Raw genomic sequence first — 22066 nt, forward strand, 5'->3', positions numbered from 1 at the left:
CACCGCGCGGGCTGAGCCCCGTTTCCCCGCCCGTCCCTTCGGCGGCGCACCGGGGAAAAGGGGAGGAGCGGCGAGAAACGGCGGCTCCACAGCCACCGGACACGCGGTGGAGAGCAGGGACAAGAGGAGGAGGGCGAAGGCAACGCGAAATCAACAGGTGTGGAGGAGAACCGACACCATGCTCCGCGCCGTTCTCCCCCAACAGCCCCTAAACGCTCCCGCTCCTCCCCCTGTGGCAGTGGTACGCTCCCACCGCTCGAATTGCAAGAGGGCGGGCGGGGATTGGCGGAGATCAAAAAAGGGGCGTGGCCAGCTGTGACCGTTTAAAGCGCCCCCGGGCGGAGGGGCGCGGGAAGCCCCCGGGACGCGCTGGTGGTACTGTGCGATGGCCCCGATGGCCAGCGAGAGCAGGCGGCAACTAAATCACATCTGAAAGCGGCCGCTGAGACGCCTGTAAAGCGTCTTGAGAAAGCCGGAGATATCTGTGGCTCGGGGGTGGCTGGGGAGAAGCTCGTGGCTGTGGCCGTAGCGACTCGTCCCGTTGGGATGGTGATGCGCTCGGGAAGATGAGCAGCGTTGCAGCAGGTGGATGCTGCTGCCATCATCCTTGCCTCCTGCTAATCAACTCGGCTTGGGAGCCCCGAATGTTAACTAATCCCTCGGGTCACACCGAGGTGACGGTGTTGGGACTGGCTGGACCTGGAAATGAGCCAGCCCTGGTCTTCAAGAAAGCTTTGAGAGGAACCCAGAAATGTCCTACCAAAGCCACAGCCTTCCAACCCTACCTTAAGAGAGGTTTTGATCTCCGTAGTATATTAGAGATTCTGGCATGAAATGTAGTCAGGTATTACAATAACACATGATAAAACACCGAGAAGATGTCATTCATAAGAGATGCATAAAATGAGTTAATGACATGGCTGAGCAAATTCTTACTACAGTGGGGTATGACAAATATCAGCCAGAAGTGCACAATTCCCAATTCACTATCTATATCCATGTCTGAGAACAGATGGAGGAAAGCCTTTAGCTGATCTAAACTTGGCTCAACCCACCCTGTTTACTGATGGAGTTTCCATGAGTATAGTAATTAGAGCTACTGGTTGCAATCACTGGAGAGCCTCAGCCTGCTGATTCACCTTCCATTATCTGTTCAAAAACAATATTTGCAGGTGTCCTCCCCTGCGAAGATGTAGGTTGGGGGTGTGTTAATTATTGAAAAATGAAAGCAGATGGAGGAGGGGGATTACATACCATGATAACAGGAGATGTTTGGAAATGCTCTCCCAGGGCCTGACTCGCACAGCATTTGCAGTGATTACTGGCTGAGCACTCTGAACAGTCAGGAGGAGAGCTGGCAAGTTTAACAGAAATCTTTGTAAAGTGCTAATAAGGACCCAAACAATTCCCATTAGGGAACTGCAGAGCCATCTGCACTTTAGCATGAGGCTGCCTATGGCATCCACAGCAAGACTTGTATGTCTTGGCTCGATATTTTGGAATCTAGCACCAGAGAGGCTAAGTCATATGACAGGGTTATTTGCATCATTATGCTGCTGGATTCCCAGAGAAGTTTTCACAATGCACCGTAAGAGGAAGGGTTTAAACAAGTAGAACTGAAGCAAAAACAAAGGACTGTACTGCCTCTGCATGTCCCTTGTCCTGGCGTGCACGTGGTGTGCAGAGTGGGAGGAGGGTGGCAGGCAGTACTGTACAGAACTTTAGGCTAATAAAGCACACTCACAAAAACTGTAACATCAGTACAAAATGGGCTATTTTGCAATACAAAAACAGGCTAAGACAGCTGAAATCCTGCATCACAGCTCAGTTAGAAGCCTGATGTTCCAGGCTGGTGATGTGCAAGGCAAGCCCAGTACCATTATCTCCCGGGAGGATTTTACAGAACTGCTGGTTTGCAGCGGGCTGGAGAACAGTGTACTCACCCCAGACAGGCAGTGATTGATTCCCTGTAAATTCGTACAGGCACTGTAAAACTGGGTGTTGGCACTCCAGGAGTGACCGCTAGTGAGCAGAGCAGCTGTTGAGGAAGCAGTTCCAAACCAACCCAGGGAAAAATATTGTGGTTCCAGATTGAGCTTTTTCAAGGAGCTGAGGTGCTACCATTCAACATAAAGTCAGAGTATGGCATAGTGTCCCATTTTCAAAAGTCTATACAGAAAAATAAGGCCTGTCTTTTTTATGTCTTCCAAGGGAAATTATTGAAGGCTCGTAAAGCCCAGGTGTTGCTCTCAGTCAGACAAGGAGTATAACAAGGAAGGCAAGTTACAGAAGAAAATTCAAGAAAGTTTTTGGTATCTCTATGAAATCAAAGCTACTTTCACAGTAAAAGTAGCCAAGGAATCTTAAATTCTATTTTGACAACCTTCCAAGGTTCAGGACTTGCCAGGTGCATGCTCCTGTGGGAATTTGTAATCATTTAAACCAAGAGCACCAAATTCCACGGAAAGCTTACTGTCCCAGAGCAAAGTCATCACATCTGGAAACAGGAAGTAAAAACACAGCAAGTGGATTTTCAAACAAGGAGGTGATCACCAAATTACAGCACTGGAAGGGATACTGAGAGGTCACCTAACTCCAGCCCTGTGAAAGCATCTCTGTCCCATCTGTTTTACCTCTTAAAGACCTCCCCAGTGCAGACACCACAGTCTATCCAGGAAAGATGTTCTTTTATCATGATTCATTCTTTTTGCCTTTAGAAAGTTTCCCCTGATGGTAAAGCTGGATCTCTCTTACCATAATTTACATGTATTTCTCATCCTACCCAATAGAGACAAAAAAACCCCATTTGCTCCTCTCACTCCTGCAACAGCCCTTTAGATGAATGAAGATTTCTCATGTCACTTTTCACATTCCCCAGAACTAAAACTCTGTTTTTTTCTTGTTTGTCCTCCTAATTTTGATTGGGTGAGGCTCTGTTGATTGATGGTGTTCCCCTTTGGTGGCTCTCACTTTAATCCATGTCTTTCCTGAATTTCTCTGTGCAGGAGCAGCATACAGCATGATCCCAGTTGAGGCTTTACCAGTACAATGCAGAATGGAAGGAGCACTTGATGTATTCTGCAGCCATCCCTCCTGTTTAAACATTTTAGTGTGACATTTACAGTGACAAAGGATTTTTTTGTTGTTGTTTTTTGCTTCAATTTGTAAAAGTAAAGGCCATGAAACCAAACTGCCAACATGAAACCAAACTGTCATTGAAACCCCTGAGATGCTCTCCATTAATAGGAACTCTATTCTCATGTGTACAAGTGTTTCTGTTAAAAGTCACTGTATTTGAATTGTCATCTGCTGTAAGCAACTGAATTAGGATCTTGATGAGTTATAGTCTTGTTTTCTCGTGCTCACACTTACCTGGACAGCTAAACCCATTTTTTAAAGTGTAAAAGTAATCTGCATACAAATTAACAGCTAAGAGCTTCCAAAAGAACTGTTTTCAGAAGAAACTGAAGGACTAGTCTAGTCTACAGAGGTTTTAAAGTTTGCTGTTTTCTGTCCAGTTCTTCTGGAGCACTGACTTCCTAAGCAAGAACACAAGTGTTCAATCTGTGGTTCAAATGCAAGGCAGAAGTCACCAAGCACCCAGCATTCTCCTGATGCAAGTGATTATTCACTGCATAGGCATTTGAATAGCTGTAATATTTATGAAATGATGAGTTCAACCCCCTGCACCACCTCTGAACACACATGCACACCCTAATCCTGACTGATGTCTGCTGAGCTGGGAGGTGAGTTTCAAATGAATTGCTGATTGTGTTTGGTTGCAAGGAAACAAATACAACTCTAATTCATTTGGAAAAATCTATCTCTTGGCTCACTAAGTAGAAACTTCTGTAGGTAAAAACTTCTGCAGTTAAAAAGGAAAATAAAAAGTTAGCCCATCAGAGCCAGTGAGTTTTGATCATGTAGATAAAAGTTTCTAACCCATCATGCTGAAAAAATAGGTGTTCTGATAGGAACTAATACAGAAAGTTTCTTTGGGGCTACATACAAATCTGCTGAGTGTTCAGTATACACTTTAGCATTTGGAACTGTTTTAAGAATAAGAGAGGTTCTGGGTCTGTGCATATTCACTGCAGACAATTTCACTGCTCACAGATTTTGCCAAGCAGTAGAATATAAAGTTGCAGCTTTGGGTTTGCTGCTATGAGTCAGGACTGTGGGCATACAAGAAGCTGATGAGAAAGACACAACTTTCACTTCACTACACTGTAAAGTTTTAAGTAGAACTAACCCAAACTGAAGACTACACAAGTGCAGAAAACTCCCTCCCAAAATGGTACCTTATGCCAAGGCTGGGAAGAGTAGCCCAGCTGAGTTTCACTTCATGATTTAGGACCAACAGTTCAAGTGTGTAAAGAAGTGTGAGATCATTCAAAGCAGTAAGACAAGTGTTTGTTAAGGAAGAAAATATAGCTATTCAAGAACACCATACCCAGATGAAGTACTACTAGACTGCTGGCCTACAATTAATACACCAACCAAAAAATCACAAGTACAGCATTTCCTTGTGCTCAGACAGTCCTCAAAAACGACCAAAGGGAATGGATTCAAAAGTACCTTGGTGAAATGTAATGGCAGCTCCTGCAAGGTCATTATTGAGACCCTTCATTGGTTCTTCCTCTAATTTGGACTATAGAAGTTCCCCACAAGTGCTGCCTGTAAAGCTGACATTGTTTTACTTCACATAGCATGCATCAAGGTCTAAAATGCATGTTTACTGTTTGGAGTTTGGATTAAGGGAGAGCCTGAGCTATGTTTTCTATTCTTGTTTTAAAAACAACAGCTTTTTACTCCTTTAAGGAAGTATATGGAGTATCTCCCTTATGGTGTTGTTGTGGTGGTGTGGAAATAACTGACAGCCCCTTCCAAATAGATTTGGAAGTTTCCTTCAAACTCTTAACCATGGCTAGGTTCTCTTTAGCTGTGTTGTCCTGGTTGAGAAGCTTATTGCTTTACTAGAACTACTGGCACTGTTCTTTGGCAAGCTATAAAAATACTCTACCTATGTTCAATCCAAATTCATCACTGTTTAGAGAAGTATTAATAAAAAGGGAAAAGTAAATCAATGAAGTCACTTTATTGATCTTGAGAATGTGGAACTACTATTAATAAAACATGTTGATGTTGTTTTATGGATAGGTCAAAGTCCTGGTAAGGGTGTGTTTGTCATTCTAATTTTTGTGCAGTTTCATCAACAAAGTATTTGCTATTGCAGTATTGTAATTATTCATCTCCTGTTTTCCTCCCCCACAGCCAGAACATCTGCTAAATGTTTCTGAATCCGAGCTTGTTGGGATAGGGCCCGTTGCTTTTCCATATTTATGAACTGTGTGGTACACTGGCACTCATTCAGCAGCCTGCTTCCCCAGGCTCATGCGCGAATGACATCAGCTGCTGTGGGTTTGTGTGCAGGAGATCCACATGTGCAGGGGTCACACAGGGGGCTGCAAAAAACCACTGGCCTCCAGAAGCACTCAAACCCCACTGCTGCCCAGGAACAGAACTATTGACTAACATTTGAGCAATGCAGGCATGAGGAAGAGGAACTAGAGGTATTTATGGTGTTGCCTGGAATTGCAATGAAGAGTAATGGGCTAAAATGGAATGAAAATAGTTCTATGTGACTCCAGAAATTTCCAGAAATATCATCCAAATATTTTTCAGTTTGGTCAAAGAGGCCAACTAAACAAAAGCTACTATGCTTTTGTTAGTTGTAACAGGCAGGACAAAGCAGAACACAGGAGTGGTTCTGGGAATGGAGAAAGGAGCACATAATTAATTTCTGACTTCTGTTTTTGCTCTGTAGTAGCCCAGCCTGTCGCGCCAACACTCGCACAGGCACAGCTTTATGCTATTTACACACTGAGGGGAGGGTGCTGTGCCATTATTGTGCCCACACGTGACTCCCATCACACCAAGACAAGCCGTGTTCACAAACTGCCTTTGTGGGCTGAGTGGACCTGTCCCTGTTTGCCCTCCCGGCTGCTTTGCAAACAGTGCCTTTCCAAAGTCAAGGGTGTAGGATTTTCAAACCTCATGAGAAACAATGGACCCCCATCTCCTCTCAACTGTGAGAGCTCCGAGGATCATTTGTCTGCCCAAACGCATGCCAGCAACAGACCACAAGCACAATCACAGCCTAATAATCTTAATGAGATTACAGCTAGAGATGCCCCAGTGCTGCTGTCTGATTAAGGAACAGAACAAGCACCAAATTAATCTTGAGAAGAAGAAATCTCTTTGCCTTTCATGTGAGCAGACTGCAGGTTGATCAAAATTTCACACCTTTGGTGTACAACCTTTGATTTCTTTTCCCTTATAATTCCTTACAATTGTTCTTTTTACAATGCATTACTTTCTTTGCAAAGCAGTGTATTCATTTCACAGATGACTAAGTTAAATTGATATTTTTCAGGACATGATTTAAAACTGATGATCACACTGCTCAGTAACATGGCTACATTTATAGATGCCTATTGTTAGCCATGGTAGATTGATCTCACCCATGGCTACTGTCTGTATGCTTGACTATGACACCCATGTGCTACAGGGGAATGTGGTGGTGGATCTTTGCCAGTATAATAATTCCTTTTATCAGCAGTTTATCTAGAGCATCTGTTTGTCTCATCAGAATGAAACTGCTTGTAACTCTATCCTGCACAGGGCAAAAACTCTTTCTGCACCTGTTCAAGCACTTGATTTACTTACTGCTTAAATTCTTAATCTCAATGAAAACAAATAAGTCAGCTTGTACAACAAAGGCTGGAACCATGAATTAAATGAAGAAGCTGATATAGGACCATATCAGCTGGCTAGAGTACAAAACCTGGTATTAAGGTACGGATTGTGCAGTGCTCACTGCAAACTGCAGATTCTCATCGAGCTTCCTGCAAGAAACCTGCTCCTAATGGCAGGGCTGCAGCTCCTGCAGGAATTTATGCTTAGGACTAAAAGCCAGTAGTAGTGCATTCACGGATTTTGCAAGAAGCCTAGAGCTAGCACAAAAGAAAATTCCTCCCCTTAGACACAAGAAACCCCGGAATTTACTAGTCAATGACAAACAATAAATAACATTTGCAGCAGAAGCTAGGAGAGGCTGGCTGGGTACTCACAGAGCGAGGCTGCGGGAATGACCTTCTTCTCACATGAGCCAACTCCTCCCCGACAGGTGCTCACAGCTCGCCCGCCTCTGCAGGGGCAGACACCTAAATTCGAGCCCCTTGCCGCTCCCCGTGCCCTGCCTCCACACGGCTTTCTCCTTGGAGGGCTCCCACCAGCGATTTTCTCCTTCTCTAGGCTTGCAAGGCAAAGCCAACATTTAAAGGAAATGGGGTCTCAGATGCAAATCTCCTTGTGCAAGCGTTTGCCAGAGCATCTCGCAGAGTCTCGAGGAGCCCTGTGTCATGATGGGTCTGGCTGCCAAGTCGTCACTGTTGCCACAGTAACGGAGCAGTGGTCCCCTGTGGCTTGCTAAGGGAGCGGCAATGGGAGCACCGAATGGATGCACTGACTCCTCCTTCGAGGATTCCTCTGACCTGGGTAATCCACCCATTTCTTTAAAAAGGCTGTTTATGCAGAAGGTATTTCCCTCACACCCCACACATGCCCCCCCTCCCACCTTGGTTACTCCACTCACAGAGCTCTACAGCATCTTAAATCTTGTTTCTGTGGTGTAGGAAAGCTGGCATAACCCCAAGACAGCCGCTGGCTTCCCCTGAGAAATACCATGGCTTGTGAAAAGAGGAAAAAAGAAACCTTGTTCTAGTGACTATCTGGACAGGAGCGCACGCTCACCAGTGTTTGAAGAAGTGCTGGGACGGCGCGATATAATCTTGTCTCTGTGAGCAGGTGAATGAGCAGTTGAGAGAGCAAGAGGGGGTTTCTCTGCCAAGTGTTTCTCTGCCAACACAACCAAGCACAAGTGTGTCTGTGAGGCCCTGTTATAGCTATGGGGAAGCTCAGGGCCGGCAGAATCCTTTGTTTCTGTCCCCTCAACTGAAAAGTCTTGGTCCTGTCATTTCTGAGCCTTAATATTGCTGTTTTCTACTTATTTTTGTTATGACATTGACATAAACATTAGCAGTAATGTTAGGCAGGACTATTCACCACAGTGGAGATCTACAGACTCTGGGCTGTAGTCAGAAAATCAGCCAAGGCTGCAGAAGCAGGCGTTATTTTGCTGGACAATGAACAATTCAGCCTTGTTTTGGAAAGCAACTCCTTGGATAGTTAAATAATATCACTTGTTTATGAGACAGACTATTTATCTCATCTTCTTTATAAAATGTTGCTAATGGTTCTTTGTTGCTTTCCTTATTATTCTCTCTTAAAGCCAAGTGCTTCTTTTAAGGTAATGGGTTTCCTCTCTCAGGGCACCAGTAACAAACACAGCTCTGTGTGCATGTAGGTGGTGTGGACAAAAACACACAGAAGTAAAACCCACACATTTGCTTTCTTAACTGACTCTCTGTTCTCACTTTCAACCCAGGTTGTCTGGGCAATCTGTGACAGTGGCTCATCCCAACTTGCTAGGTAGGGACAGGCCTCCAGGTGCCAAAATCCAGATGTTAAAGATCCCATCATAACAAGGGGGATAACTACATTTTTGCTTTACTATAATCTGCAGCAGCAGAGATGGGACTAGTTAAGGACACCAATATCAGCCAGAAGAACTAGAAAGAATTGAACTAGATTATAAAAGCTGTGAGCAGGCAAAAAAAAAAAAATCTTACATGAAGTAAAAATTCTTATCTTTTTACTTATCTTTGCCTCTGCCTTCAGGCTGAGTTTTCCAGCTTTCCTCCAACATACTGTGAGGATTAAAACTTAATTTGAGTTAGGAAAAAACCCTTCAATTTCTCCTATGTTTACAGGATTCTTAAATGTGAGACTTGGAGAACATCACCAAACACGGTGATGGCCATGACAATGCCACTGGGCTGGGCAGTGCAGAATATCTCTGTGAAGTAGGAAAGTCCATCTAGGCCCAGCCTAAGGGAGTCTGGAGCCTTCTGATTACAGGTGCTGGATTTAACAGCATCACACCCACACACACAGACACCCTCCCTGCATGGTGCTTTGTTCGAAATCAGTTGTTAGTACACCCAGACTTAGGAGCATCCAGTTCCACACAGGTGTAAGGTCACTAAACATATGAAGGCATCTTAGAGAAATTTAAGTTATCACAGTCATTTTATGCCTGTTTCTTCAGTAACCTTAAATGAGAATGCAGCAAGATCAGAAACTTGAGCTGCACACTTGGTCTCGCATAGGAAGGTGTTCCTTGGCACATATAATTAAATAAATCTGTTTTGCTGACACTCCCTCCCCCACCCCTTCCTTCAGCTATTTTTATGCTCGGCTTGGTGGAAAAGACTTGGTGCCTCTGGGTGTGAAGCATGAAGCCATTCAAAATGAAGCTGCCCCCTGAAGAAGACAATGCCGAGAAGGAATAATGCTGGGCTCTCAGGGAGTATGAAAGCAGCAGAGGAATGTAGGGGAGAGGAGGTGGCTGGGCTTGGCCTGCAGCACTGAGGAGTCTTTTCCATTTGCAGCTTTCTCCTCCCGCAGTCAGAACTGTTTAATGGGATCACGAGGGCTGCTGTACCATTACTTAGGGAAGAGGGTATAAAAATGACAGCAGCTAATAAGCACCCATTTCTCATCAGTCGCCTCATAAGGCTAATTGCACAAACAGAATGTTTCAGAGGCTAAAGGGCTGGAAATGCCATTCTGTCTACTGGATCCAGACCAGCACAGAGAGACTGCCTCCCTGTGCCTAGATACTTCAGGCTGAGCCACAAAGAGAGGGCTATCCCTAAATATATGTCCACAGGAGGACACAGACTTCAGAAACTGAGTTGGAATGCTAAAGACACAGCACAGTCATTCTTCCTAATGATTAGGAGGCAATGGGAGCAGAAACATTGATTGTTCCTTTGTCCATAAATGTCCAGATCCACATTCCTGGTTCTGAAGTTCCCTAGAAAGGAAGGCTTTGTCTGGAGCTCACAACTAAGGACCGCAAGAAAGACTTTAAAAAAACCTGAGAAAAACCAATCCAAGCTTGGTGGAAACACATCTTTAACTGAGGCCTCATTTCAGAGAAGGCATTCATGCTTCCCAGAGAAGAGGCTAGCTGATGGGAAGGGCAGACACTGGACAGAGCTGTGTGTGGTCTCAGAGCAGGATAAAGGCAGGGAGTGTGTGTTTATGTGTGTAGGAAAGGAGCTGTTGGTAGTGGGAGTGCAGTCCCTCTACGTGGTTTATAGATGTCAAAGCCGAAAAAGTGCTTGTTGGCCTGTTCACTTCCCCTTCTTTTGTCTGCTGAAGATGTGAAAAGTTGAATCTTCCACTCATTGCACCAAAGGATCTAATGCAGTATATTTGCTCTAGTATCATCAGTCATTAATTAGATAATTCTGACAAAAAACAGACTTGACAAGACTGGTTCTTTCAAATATCCAGGTTCATTTTGCTCTTAGTATCACTACCCAGGTTTATTTTAAACCCACATTTAATTTTTTTTTCTCACCCTGATCTATAGTTAGGCTTGTTAGGAAGTGTCTGTGCTGTTTTTTCTATTTTTAAAATATGGGCCTATGTTTGATGGGTTTTTGCTTGAGATTCTCTAGTGCACTGCTGGTAAAATTAACTCACAACCAGTTTTCAAGGCTATTGGAAAGCTATGACCACATTAGAATATATTCTGCTCTAAATGATTTGGATATTCTAGGGTTTTTTTCCCCAATATTTCCACGCTTGATTTTCATGGAGATCCATGCTCCTGCTTGTTTATACTCCCATTAACTGCTGCTATGGTCATGCATGTTATTGATGAGCTTCTGGAAAGCTCAGCAACTCAGCAATTTCATAACTGCATTATAAATAATTCAATCATCTGTTCTTCCCCACATCTATATCTCATTTATTAATGGACTTTCTTTCTAGGCAGTATTTTCTTATCGCTCATCACCTCCCAGATACATAAATACACACACACACACACACACATATATGTGTATATATATATACTTGTAGGAGAAATGTAATTAGTTTTGCCATCCTTGTGCCAAAACTTCCACTGATTTCAGTCAGAGATTTGCCTGAAGAATGCCTGATTATAGCCTGGAGGAGTTGGTCCTATTTCTGTATCCCAGGAACAGGCTGAAGTGAGTGCACAGAGGTGGGCAGTGGAGTCCCACGGGCATTTGGACTCAGAGGCATTGGAAGAGAAGCACAAAAGTGTGGGTTTACATGTACAAGAAAAAGGTGAAGCACACAGAGGGGAGCCAGGCAAACTGATTGAGGGCTCTGTTATACAAGAGCAGGGAAAACTGAAGATTTTACATTATTAATTCATGTTAATATTTGTTTATTTGTTTGTTTGGTCAAATAACGGAAGAGTGGATTTTCTCTTTCTCCCCTTTTCTGTCATCAGACAGCTGTGCAAATATTTTAGCATGTGATAGTGGAAGCACAACACTGCAAACTTCTGCATTGTGCCAAGAGAAAAGTACAGGAAAACAAAAGGCAAAAGCCTGGGGTAGATCTAGCTGCCAGGATCTTCTGTCCCTAGGGGAACCAGAGAGAGGAAAAGGGAGAGAAAAAAGGAGAACTGTGATAGCTTTCACTGCTGACAGTGACAGTATCCAAGGTCAGAAGAAAACACAGACTGGAAGGAGGGTAGCAAAGGTATCAGAGCAATTAGCAGTCATAGAACCACATCTTTCTTTGTTTGTTTTATTTTTGTTTGTTTGTTTGTTTGGTTGGTTGGTTTTTTTTGTTGTTGGCTTTATCTTCATCACCAACTGCTTGTATTTTACCTGCCCTAAGAGACTGAGTTCTCAGGTTGCAGGTAAATTGAAAATCCAACTTACACAGTGCAATAAATCAGTGTTTTAATTTGGGAAATCAGACCTACATGCCTGATTTGTGGTTATACTGGCCTGGCATAAAACAGGTCTTTTCCAGCAGCTTGAGGGGTTCATCAGCAAAGCAGTGATTCAGGCCAGATGACTGAAAACTCATCTCTTCACAAGTCCCCTCAGGAGTTTATGCTACACAAGTGTGGGCACTGGGTGATAACACAAACCTAAATATGCCACAGACAGGAATCAAGCTGACTGATTCTCTGCCAAAGAATCCTATCTTGTTACTGTAGGGGAATTAATTAATCCCTAGAAAAATTAGCTATCACTTGCAACATTCTAAGTGGTTTGCCAGGCTCATTTTAGTGATTCCTTTACATCAAATGAGAGCACATCTTCATCTTTCACTGCTTAAGTGAAAATAATAGGTCACTGTGTAATGGGACTCCATCTCCCAGCCCATCCTGCTTGTGAGAAGTCAAAGGATCAAGACTCATTCCTGAAGCTGGTCATCATTCTGTGCCCTGAAATACAGAGCTGGGGATATTTCTCTTTCTCTTTTTTTTTCTTTTAGGCCCATAGAGCTGACAAAGTTAAACAAAGAAACTCTTGGCTGTACTGCATGTAATCTCCCATCCCAGGGAATTAAACAGGTGGTTATTAAAACTGTAATAACACCCACACTGTAAGAACATATAAACCCTAAAGGAAGAAATTCTTCCTCCATCAAAGAGAGCAAAATAATTTAATGGTTTCAGGAAGCCTTCATACTCCAGCTTCCTCTAACCATTTGCATTCCACTTCCATTTAATTACCTGAACGATTAATTAACATCTATCAACTAATGTTTTGCGCAGTACTTCAAATAAGTAAACTACCATATAAATCCTTGATAGGAATTGTTAATTAGGCTACTATTTATGCCACTGCTGTTCTGGGCTCTTCCCATTCCTTTCCATATTCACTTTCCACAGGCAGTGTTCAGTGCTACCTACCATGGCTGTTATTTCCAGCCCAAGTTATGGAGACAGCACCACCATCCACCTGGAGCTGTTTCAAGAATATGTAGCTTTTCTGGCATTGTCACATGTACTTTTATGGGACCTCAGCCCCCAGCAAAGACCTTGCACCCTGTTATCCACTTCAATAGCATTTCTATCTCACTCCAGCCTCACAGCAGCTCTCCCCTGCCCAGGTATGCACCGTGGTGAGGATGGAGGCTCCCTTCACTCAGCATGACAGCAGAAAACAAGGGTGGGTACAGCTCCTCCCTACAGGAAATACCTGCAGTTCTGTCCTTCCTTTAGGAAGCCTCAGCAGAGTTCTCCTGATGCCATAGGGCTGAGCACAGATTCCAGCAGAGTCGTGGCCCATGTGGCCTCCCAGGGCAGAGCAGAGACTTGTCTGGAACAGAAATCCCACCCACCTCCACATGACTCTCCTATGACTGTGGGCAGGCCATTTACAATTAGGCGTACAAGTGGTGAATTCGGGTGTCTCGAGTTGCAGTTGTTGTGAGAGACCAGAGACATGACTTTTAAAAGCAGGACATATCCCTGCAATTGAAACCAGTTGTCTCTGTAGTTATTGTCTCTGCAGGTCCTGTGAGATAAGTACACAAAATACTGCATTCGTTTTGTTTTCCTTTAACTGTCAGCCATACAAATTCTGCTTTATAATTGAGCATCAAGTCAAGTTCTTTCCTTCTTACTCATAAGTAAAATTCAACAAGCCAAAACAGGCCACAGGAATGCCAAAAATATAACCCTTTGGAACTCAGTAAACACTTTTGTTGATCCTGCTGAAAATGGAGCAGAATCATTTTCCCTGAGTGCACTCAGAGGTAATGGGAGCCCATTTCTTTGAGTCACTGAACTCAATCTGAGTGCCAATGGGACAGGCTGAGCTGGTGAATCTCATGATCCTTCCCTTATGTCCCAGTTTATTTTAACTCCTTCTAGAGTCTCCAACAGAAAAGACCCTCATGCTCAAAGATATTGAAGCAGCAAAGGACAAGTCCAGAAATAAAGTCCCTGTAATGTTCTTTCCTTCCTTGCCTAGATCAGTGCTAGACCAGCATAGGACTTTCTAAGCAGAAAGGTTCATGGAGAGAAGGGAAAGAACCTCATAATCCCCTTTCCTTCTGTACCCTCACACTGTATGCAGCTATGGGTTTGTGGGGACTGTGAAACCTTGCTTTCTTCTAATCTTTATTTTCTTAGTCCTTAATAACTCTGGAAGTAGATTGCTAACAGCACAAGTTTTCCATGTCAATCCCCCAGTGATGTCCAAGGGTTTGTCCAGCCCAACAGTCCGTCACAGTCCCCAGTGCTGAGAAATGATGGAATTTGCACTAAGTCAGCACTGGAGGAGAAAAGACAGAACAAAATGGAGGAAGAAAAAATGGAGAGTAACAAATGGAGAGTGCAGAAAAGAAAGATACAGAAAACAAATCAGAACTACTTAACATGAGTTAACTCCTTCATGGCTGGCATCTCTAAATCCCAGGAGAGCTAGTTCAAACACCAGAAAGGCAGCAAGCTTGCTCTGAGACCTGCATGCACATACAGATATGGAGACATTATACAGGCAGTATGGAGAGTTCAAATTAAGGGGGTAAAATCTATATGCTACTGTGGGTATGTGCATGTTCCATGGTATGCAGCACCCACAGTTCCGAGAGTAGAAAATCACAAGCCAGGCCTTATGTTATAACACAATAGGCTTCGAAACCTTAAGATTTTGAGCTATAAATTAAATAAATAAACAAAACAAAACTAATAAAACCCAACAAAACAGAAACAAAACCCAAAACTAGCAGTAACAACAAAACAAATAAAGAAAAACAAAAAACCAAGCCCTACAAACAAACAAACAAACAAACCCCAAACAAAAAAACCTCAAACCAGGACAGTGAGCACCCTTTTGCTAAAATCCAAAAATGGCAGAAGAAGGTGTGGATGAACAGAAGTGGTTGCTGAAGATTGTCTGCCAGCCCATGGTGCCTGTGCTAGAGAATGCACACAAACCTGCTAGAGCATCCTGCACACTTTGGTAGCTTTGTGCCCGAAGTGTCCTGACTGAAGGCTTTCTCTGAGGGATGTAAACTAAGGGCAGATTTGGAACAAACTGCCACAAAAGGCTGATGAACTGCTGCCTGAGTGACCCTCACAGAATGTAAGCAGCAGCCTTGTGGACAAGACTGGACAGAAGGAAGAAAGAGACTAGGAGGTGTTTGATATTTTTTTCCCCCACTGAATCAAGATGGAAACAGTGTATGGGTCTTGCTTCTCTTTGTGACTCTGGGAGAGCAGAGGGATTGGTTTCAGTGGCTCATTTCCCCAGGCTCCTGCTGTTTCATGGAGATCAATGTATCATTTAATAGGGAGAGGCTTTTCAGCTCTCTGAGATTTTATCCGCTGATGGCTTTCATGATATTTATAGACATATCCATCAGCATAACAGCAGGAAGCAATTCTCCAGGGGTCAAATTGGGTGGATTTCCCTCATGTAAAGTGCAGTATGGATGCAGCTTTCTGTATAGGATTAACCACTTAACTCAATGAATCCCGAACATCATCAGCTATTGTTCACAAAAACTGATGATCTCCAGGGCTTAGTTGTGGGATGGTCCACTTGTTTTCAGCCTCAATTATCTTTTCAAATAATAAGGTTCTTTGTTAACCTCTGACTTGCTGAGCACTGTGTAGGCAGCCTGTTAAGTACTTCACAGTCCTCTTTTAACCCTATGATTCAGGCAGCTCTAGAGATTTAGTCCCATGATTGTCCTATTTCTGACCAGTCTGAATCTTCGACTGCCACATGAACAGCAACACCAGAGAACCTGCTTTGATCGTGGCAAGCTTAGGAGAATAAACCACAGTGGCTTGGAAGATCGAGGCAGAAACTACATGTTTATTATATAAAGTGTTTTAATGCTTTCAGCCTAACTTTTGGTAATGATTTACAGGGCATACTTCCCTGCTAAGACTATTTAAAGTCAGCTCCTTTGGGGATTTAGGATGCAGTGATCCTATCCCCTAAAATTATTCTACTAACTTTCTAGTATTGAATTTCTCCTGGTGAGTACACCTTTTGGAATGAGACAGCCTTGCAAGGGGAGCTCAGAATAGACATATTGTTCCAGCAGCTCAAAGTGCATTGGGAATGTGAACTGCTGTGAACTGCCACTTGATTTGACACAGAAAGACTGATGTAGAGTCCTGACATGGACAAGTGTTCCTGAATACAAATTTGAGTTATTTAAGGTTTTGTTTCCAATCATCAGAGCTATCATCAGTCACATCTGTCCATCCACTCTCCCTTTCAAATTCACCATGACCTCCTCATGGCCTTATTTTGCTTAACCTTGCTGTGTTTACAGTGACCTCTATCCTCATTACTTGGTTGTATTCGGAGTGCCAGGCTGACACACCAGCATGCAGCTCTCTCACTCACAAAGACACTCCATGAGAAATGTAAGGGCAGCTGCTCTCTATCCCTGAGAGCAAAAATTAAGTTCCCAATCCCTGGTAGAATCCACCTCATTTTCCATCCTCGAAGGTCTGGTCAGAGTTCATACATGAGTCCTATTTCCATTACTTTGGTCTTGAGGGATTTTATTTTGCTGGTGTACACAGCTGCAGTGTACTCTTGATCCTTTGCTTTACCTTCATCCATTTCTTTTTATTCAGATATATTGTAACACTGTCTAAATACAACTGAAATTACAAATCAAATAAGCCTTTTATCAGGTAGGAAAGACAATAACATTATCCTCTCTGTTCCCCTGGCTACATCTGCTGAAGGATGGTGGCAGTGGGAGATAGGAGAGCTACAGCCTAAATTTCACTTTGATAAGCTAAAAATATTGTAAATACAACTTGTTCCATCTAGGGTGTAGTTCCAAAATATATTAATTATAGTTTAGTAGCTTTTCTGCCACGTTTCAAGGCAGTTCTTTCAGGCTGTCTACACTGAGTCATTTTTTGGAAATAAATTTTTTGGATCTAACATTAAATGAGAAATTATTTTGGATTTGGTAATACAGACTGGGTTTTCAACTTCCTCCTTGAACAGGCATCTGGAACAAAAATGCGTCTAGAAAATTTTGGCTTGCCTTTTGAGTCTGCCTGGGCTTAGGCTGCTCCCAAAGCTGAAAACCTCACTGAGAGACAAGGGCTGGATTACTCACAGGCTGCCCTTCCCCCAGTGCGAAGAAGTAACCAGGTATGTTCAAGGCTACATAAACTAATTAGACATCTAATCCTACCTTTGTCTGCACCTGGCATTGCCAAGAAAGACGAGAAGGAGCAGCAAGTAGGGGAGGTACAGAGGGCAAGAGAACATCAGTTCATCAGGGAAACAGGGCCAATACACTGCTTGAGACATTAATCCTACACACAGTGTAAGCACACCTCTCAAACAGGTGAGACCCTGAAATAGCACACAGATCTTCCAGAGGACAGGAGAAATCCTCCCAGAAGAAAGGTGCTGCACATTCATTTACTAGGTTAAATAAAAACCTCACATGCTGTTCATAAAAAAGTAATTACCAGTTAATTACTGTATCAAGTTCACAAGCACAAACAGCAAGCAGGGCAGTTCTGCCCACCACAGCCAGAGGGGCACACAGGGGGTGCTCTCTGTGAAACACAAGACACAAAGGTTGCACCAGCATCAGCCCCTTCCCTGGGGATTTCTCCTGAGGCTCAGGTACTGCTACCATGCAATGCAGCATTGCTAGCTTTCCTAAAGCAACCTCACATCACAGCTTTTGGAAGCACCAAGAGACCTAGCCAGGCAAGAGCCAGGACCAGCAGACTGAGATGGTAAAGAGTTTGTTAGCTTCTGTAGTATATTCTGAAATTTCCAATTCAAGATGCAGGAGATGCATTGCCTGCTTGTAGAGATAATTAACGTAGATCACAGTAAATGTGCATTCAGAATGAGAGTCAGATGACTGACAGACACTGAAAAGAAATACTGACGTGTCAGGAAGTTAGGTTAAAAACAAGAAGGACCTTTTTCTCAAATTGCCTTGTTTGCCTTGTGGTACAAATAGTTCCAGGTGATTCGCACTGTCAAGCCTCTCTCCCCGTCATGAGAGCACAAGGCTCGCTTTTGAAAAAAGAGGAAAGGTGGAGACTAATGGATGAGAGTTGATTTTGGCAAGCTGGGCCTTGAGAAGTGGTATTAACTGTTAGAGGGGCTGTGACTCTAAAGCGATGAGCAAAGAGACGCTGTGCTAGGCAAACAGGGTGTAAGTGACCCACACTGATGACAGGCTTCAGTATTTTCTCACAGATAATAACTAGCTGAAGAAAAGAAGATGCCTTAGGCCTCTAGCCAAATTGGTCACCTTACAGCTATGAAATGCCCCACCTAGCACTAATTATGACTATTATAATAGTAACAATTAAATCAAAGTAACTGCTCCTAATCTTTGACAGCTGCCTTGCCAAGGCGAGTATTTTGTTTGATTATGAAGCAAAGAAAGGAACTTAACTTAAAATTGCCCTTTGTTTCAGAAAGGTTCTGTTATTATCTGAGTAAAACTCAAGTTTTGACAAGTTGTGAACACATCCCTATGTTCCCAGTTTCCTAATTTCCAGTGTTTACACCTCACACAGTGTTTGTTCATCTGTGATGAAGGCTGAGACAGAGATTGGCTCTTCTGTTTTATGTGATACCCCCCAACTGGACTGTGGCTGTGGCTGCCCTGTAGTTGTCTTTTCTGCCTTGTACTACCCTCACCTGTTGTTTACATAGGTTTGGATATAGCCAAAATCAGACATGAGTGCATTTAAATGCACTGACTAGGAAAATCAGCAGGTGGGCCCAAACTCAGGCAAGTCTCCACTAAACAGTTCTATTTTTGAAACAAAAGCCAGGTTTGATGCTGTGCCACAATGCTTGGTGAGATAAGAAAGCACCATGGGCCATCTGTTCAAAGCACAGCCAGAGAGCGTTCACCTTCCCCCAGCCCCAGGCTCTGCAAACCTGCAGAGGGAAGCCCTGAATCTGGGCTAATTGAGGGGATCTGCAGCCAGCCAGCTTCATATTTAATAGGGATTTACTGCTGATGGAAATTACAAGCGAATTACAGATTCCAACACGTCATGGTCTTGCCAGAGTCAAACAAAAGCACGTGGTGATAAGAACAGGGTGCTGCACACTGGGACCTGAGGTGTCTGTGGACCTCATTGCTTTGTTAAAGTATTGCTGATAAACTGTGAGGTACTACAGAGCTCCACATCTTTCCTAGAGACTATGGTTTCCTCAGTTGTGTTTATAATGCCGTTTGCAATTTCCAATTCTTCTGCTTGTTTTTATAGGAGTGTAGGAGGGTTTCTTTCTCTTCAAATCAAATCATAGGGCCTCACCATTTCTAGCTCAAAGTCTCCCTAATGCTGCTAATCTCCTATTAACAGCCTACTGACACAGAAGAGACAACAGAAAAAGACTGATTGCCAGCCCTCTGGCCCTGTGACCGTGTGCTGGTCAGATCTGGATTTATAGTTGAGGCGATTTACCTCAGGAGGCCTTGTCACAGGTGCCTGTAACTCTAAACTCTCCTCAAACTGCCTGGCAGGAGAGGGAGGAGGGGAACCAGTAAATCCACAGATGATGCACACACAAACAAGGCCCTGCTGAAAATAATTTTTCTTCTCCTATACAAAATCAGGATGACTGTGGGAAAAAAAACTCCTTGACTTCATAAAAAAGGCAACGAGCTGGGCATGGACATTACACCCAGGACACAAAACCCACTGTGGTACTCACTCAAACTAACTTGTCACTGACAGCAAGTTCGTTTAGCTTTTCTGGTCGCTAGAAATTGCTATCCAAGAGCACAGGCAAACACCCTGCTTCCCTCCTGTGCTTGTGTAGTAGGATAGATTGCCCTGCTGTGTATCTGTATTCAGGTACAAGAGCAACCCTTTCAGCTTTAAGACAATTTAAGCTGCTCCCATTCAAGGAAAGATGGAAAATCAGCGTGGTTCTTATTTGGCAACAAGTATCCATGTGATAATTGGGTTCAGCAGCCCAAGCAGTCTCGGGCTCTCCTCCGGGGCTGGTCTGCACCTCCTACATTTGCCGTGCCCGCTGTGCTGCTCCATGACCCTACATAGCAGGAGGAGGGTGCTGGGATGCCTGGTGCAGCTGACCAGCTGCACTTGACGTCAGCCAGCAGCAGATTGTCCACACAGAGCATCTGAGCTGCACCAGGAGTCTGCCTGATGCCAGCCAGAGAAACAGAGGCAGGAGCTGCTGCTGCTTGGGTCCAGGTCAGCCACCCGGGCTTCACGTGTGCCCAACAGTGGAGCTCCAGCATGTCTCATCTCCACGAAGATGATTATATTTCAGAATTATTTCATTTTGCTTGTTAACAAATTGTCAGTAAAATAGGTAATTGTTCCTGGCCTGAAGTTAAACAATACGGTTACCGAGTGTTATTTGCAGGTCAGAGAGCTGCAAGAGGTTTGGCCTTTAAGGCACCACACTGTCCCCTCTAGGAAGAGGGGTGAAGTACAAAAACATTCTACCGTGCCTTGCAGAGAAATTCATTTAACCTATAATCATTGGTATTACAGGGCTGCTTGTCCACCTTGGCTTCTCACACAACCACACACTGCAGCTCATGCAGAGCTGCCGTTCAGAGCAACTCCTACCTCTCCCTGACCCTTCCCAGCCCCTAACATAACTGCATCAATGTTGCAGCTCACTGCCTTTCCATAGGTATTTATTAATCAGGTGCATCTGCAGGGACACAGGATCTGACTCGGCAGCACAGCTGCTCCTGCTGCTCGCTCCCCCACCCGAAACAACAGCCCCGTTCCAAAAGCTGCCTCCGTGACCGCAACACCTGCTGCAAACATCACCAGAGCGATGCTGGGCTGCCCTTCTAAGGGATACAACACTACTGGCTGCTCCCCATGAAAGAAATCCTTCAACAGCATCTTTGCATAAAACAAACGTACCTTGGTTTTGTGCTGTCTCACTCCTTTTCTGAGTCTCAGTGAGGAGCATCCAGCCAGTGTGAGTCTTTTTCAAACTTGATTCCTTATCCATATTTGGGAATTTGTGCTGGGCACTAGCTGGTACGAGGCACGTTCTTCCCACAGTGCACTTTGGGACTTGTAGTTCCCAAAAAGGAATGTTGTTTTCCAAATTGCAAGCACCGAGCAACAGAAACAGAAGGCTGAAACGCCTTTACCTCTGCTTTTGCTTGCTGCTCGGCTCTTCCTTTCACATTTGTCTGTGCAGTGGTTTCACCTTAGCCAGCCCAAATCCTTCAGGAACCTCTTCCACAGTTAAGAGCAGTGTGCCAACCCCTTGGATTCACTACTGTGTAAAGCTGCTACTGCAGAGTGCTCCTGCTGCAGCCGAGAGGGGCAGGTACATGGTCCTGCCTCCTGCAAAAAGCTATCTAGAAAAAGAGAGCTCTGATCAAGTTTTTAATCGTATTTGCCACACTGAAATGGCATAGAAAATCCCCTTTGAAAGGTGCGTGTTTTGCATGTTTTGTATGTAACCCATTTGATTTTTAATTAAATAATCATAGTAGGGGGACAGATAGATGTGTCAGCTGTTTAAAAAGGTTACAGGATAAATCAATCCTGTCTCTCCTGTAGGGATCCATTTTTGAAGAGCGTTTGCACTGACTGCGGTAATTACCTTGTAACCAAGACACCCTGTTGTTTTTAAATAACAACAAAAGGAGAGAGTGGGAATCGCTGCCTGCCGGGTGCTGCCGGGGACGTTATTACGGCCGAACTCCATTAACAGAGTAAACTGCGGGCACGAGGTGCGTGAGGAGAGGCGGCCGGGAGCGGAGAGCATCCTTCAGCCGCCCGGGCGGCGCGGAGCGGAGGGCCGGGAGCGCTCTCCCGTTAGACCGTGCCGAGCGCCTTCTGCCGGGGCGAGGAGAGCTGGGACACCCTCGGGGCTGCGACACCCTCGGGGCTGGGACACTCTGGGGCTGGGGCACTCTGGGGCTGGGGAACTCTGGGGGCTGCGACACTCTCGGGGCTGCGACACCCTCGGGGGCTTGGACATTCTTGGGGCTGGGGCACCCTCGGGGCTGGGGCACCCTCGGGGCTGGGACACTCTCGGGGCTGCGACACTCTCGGGGCTGCGACACTCTGGGGGCTGCGACACTCTCGGGGCTG

At 44.4% G+C, this 22066-nt stretch overlaps 1 protein-coding gene across 2 annotated transcripts in view; it reads right to left on the reverse strand.

The window, feature by feature from the left end:
* Window positions 1–21024, reverse strand: part of MICAL3 (microtubule associated monooxygenase, calponin and LIM domain containing 3) — a 168246-nt gene extending 147222 nt beyond the window's left edge. The window contains exon 1 of one of the 2 annotated variants that reach the window (XM_085569976.1): window positions 20876–21024. The gene's annotated coding sequence lies outside the window, so the exon portion shown is untranslated. Of the gene's footprint in view, window positions 1–7133; window positions 7527–20875 lie in introns of those variants that run through there. The other variant, XM_085569975.1, reaches the window with a different exon arrangement.
* Window positions 21025–22066: the final 1042 nt, after the last annotated feature.

This window comes from Lonchura striata, chromosome 1A (assembly GCF_050655825.1).
Source record: "Lonchura striata isolate lonStrDom1 chromosome 1A, ASM5065582v1, whole genome shotgun sequence".
NCBI lineage: Eukaryota > Metazoa > Chordata > Aves > Passeriformes > Estrildidae > Lonchura > Lonchura striata.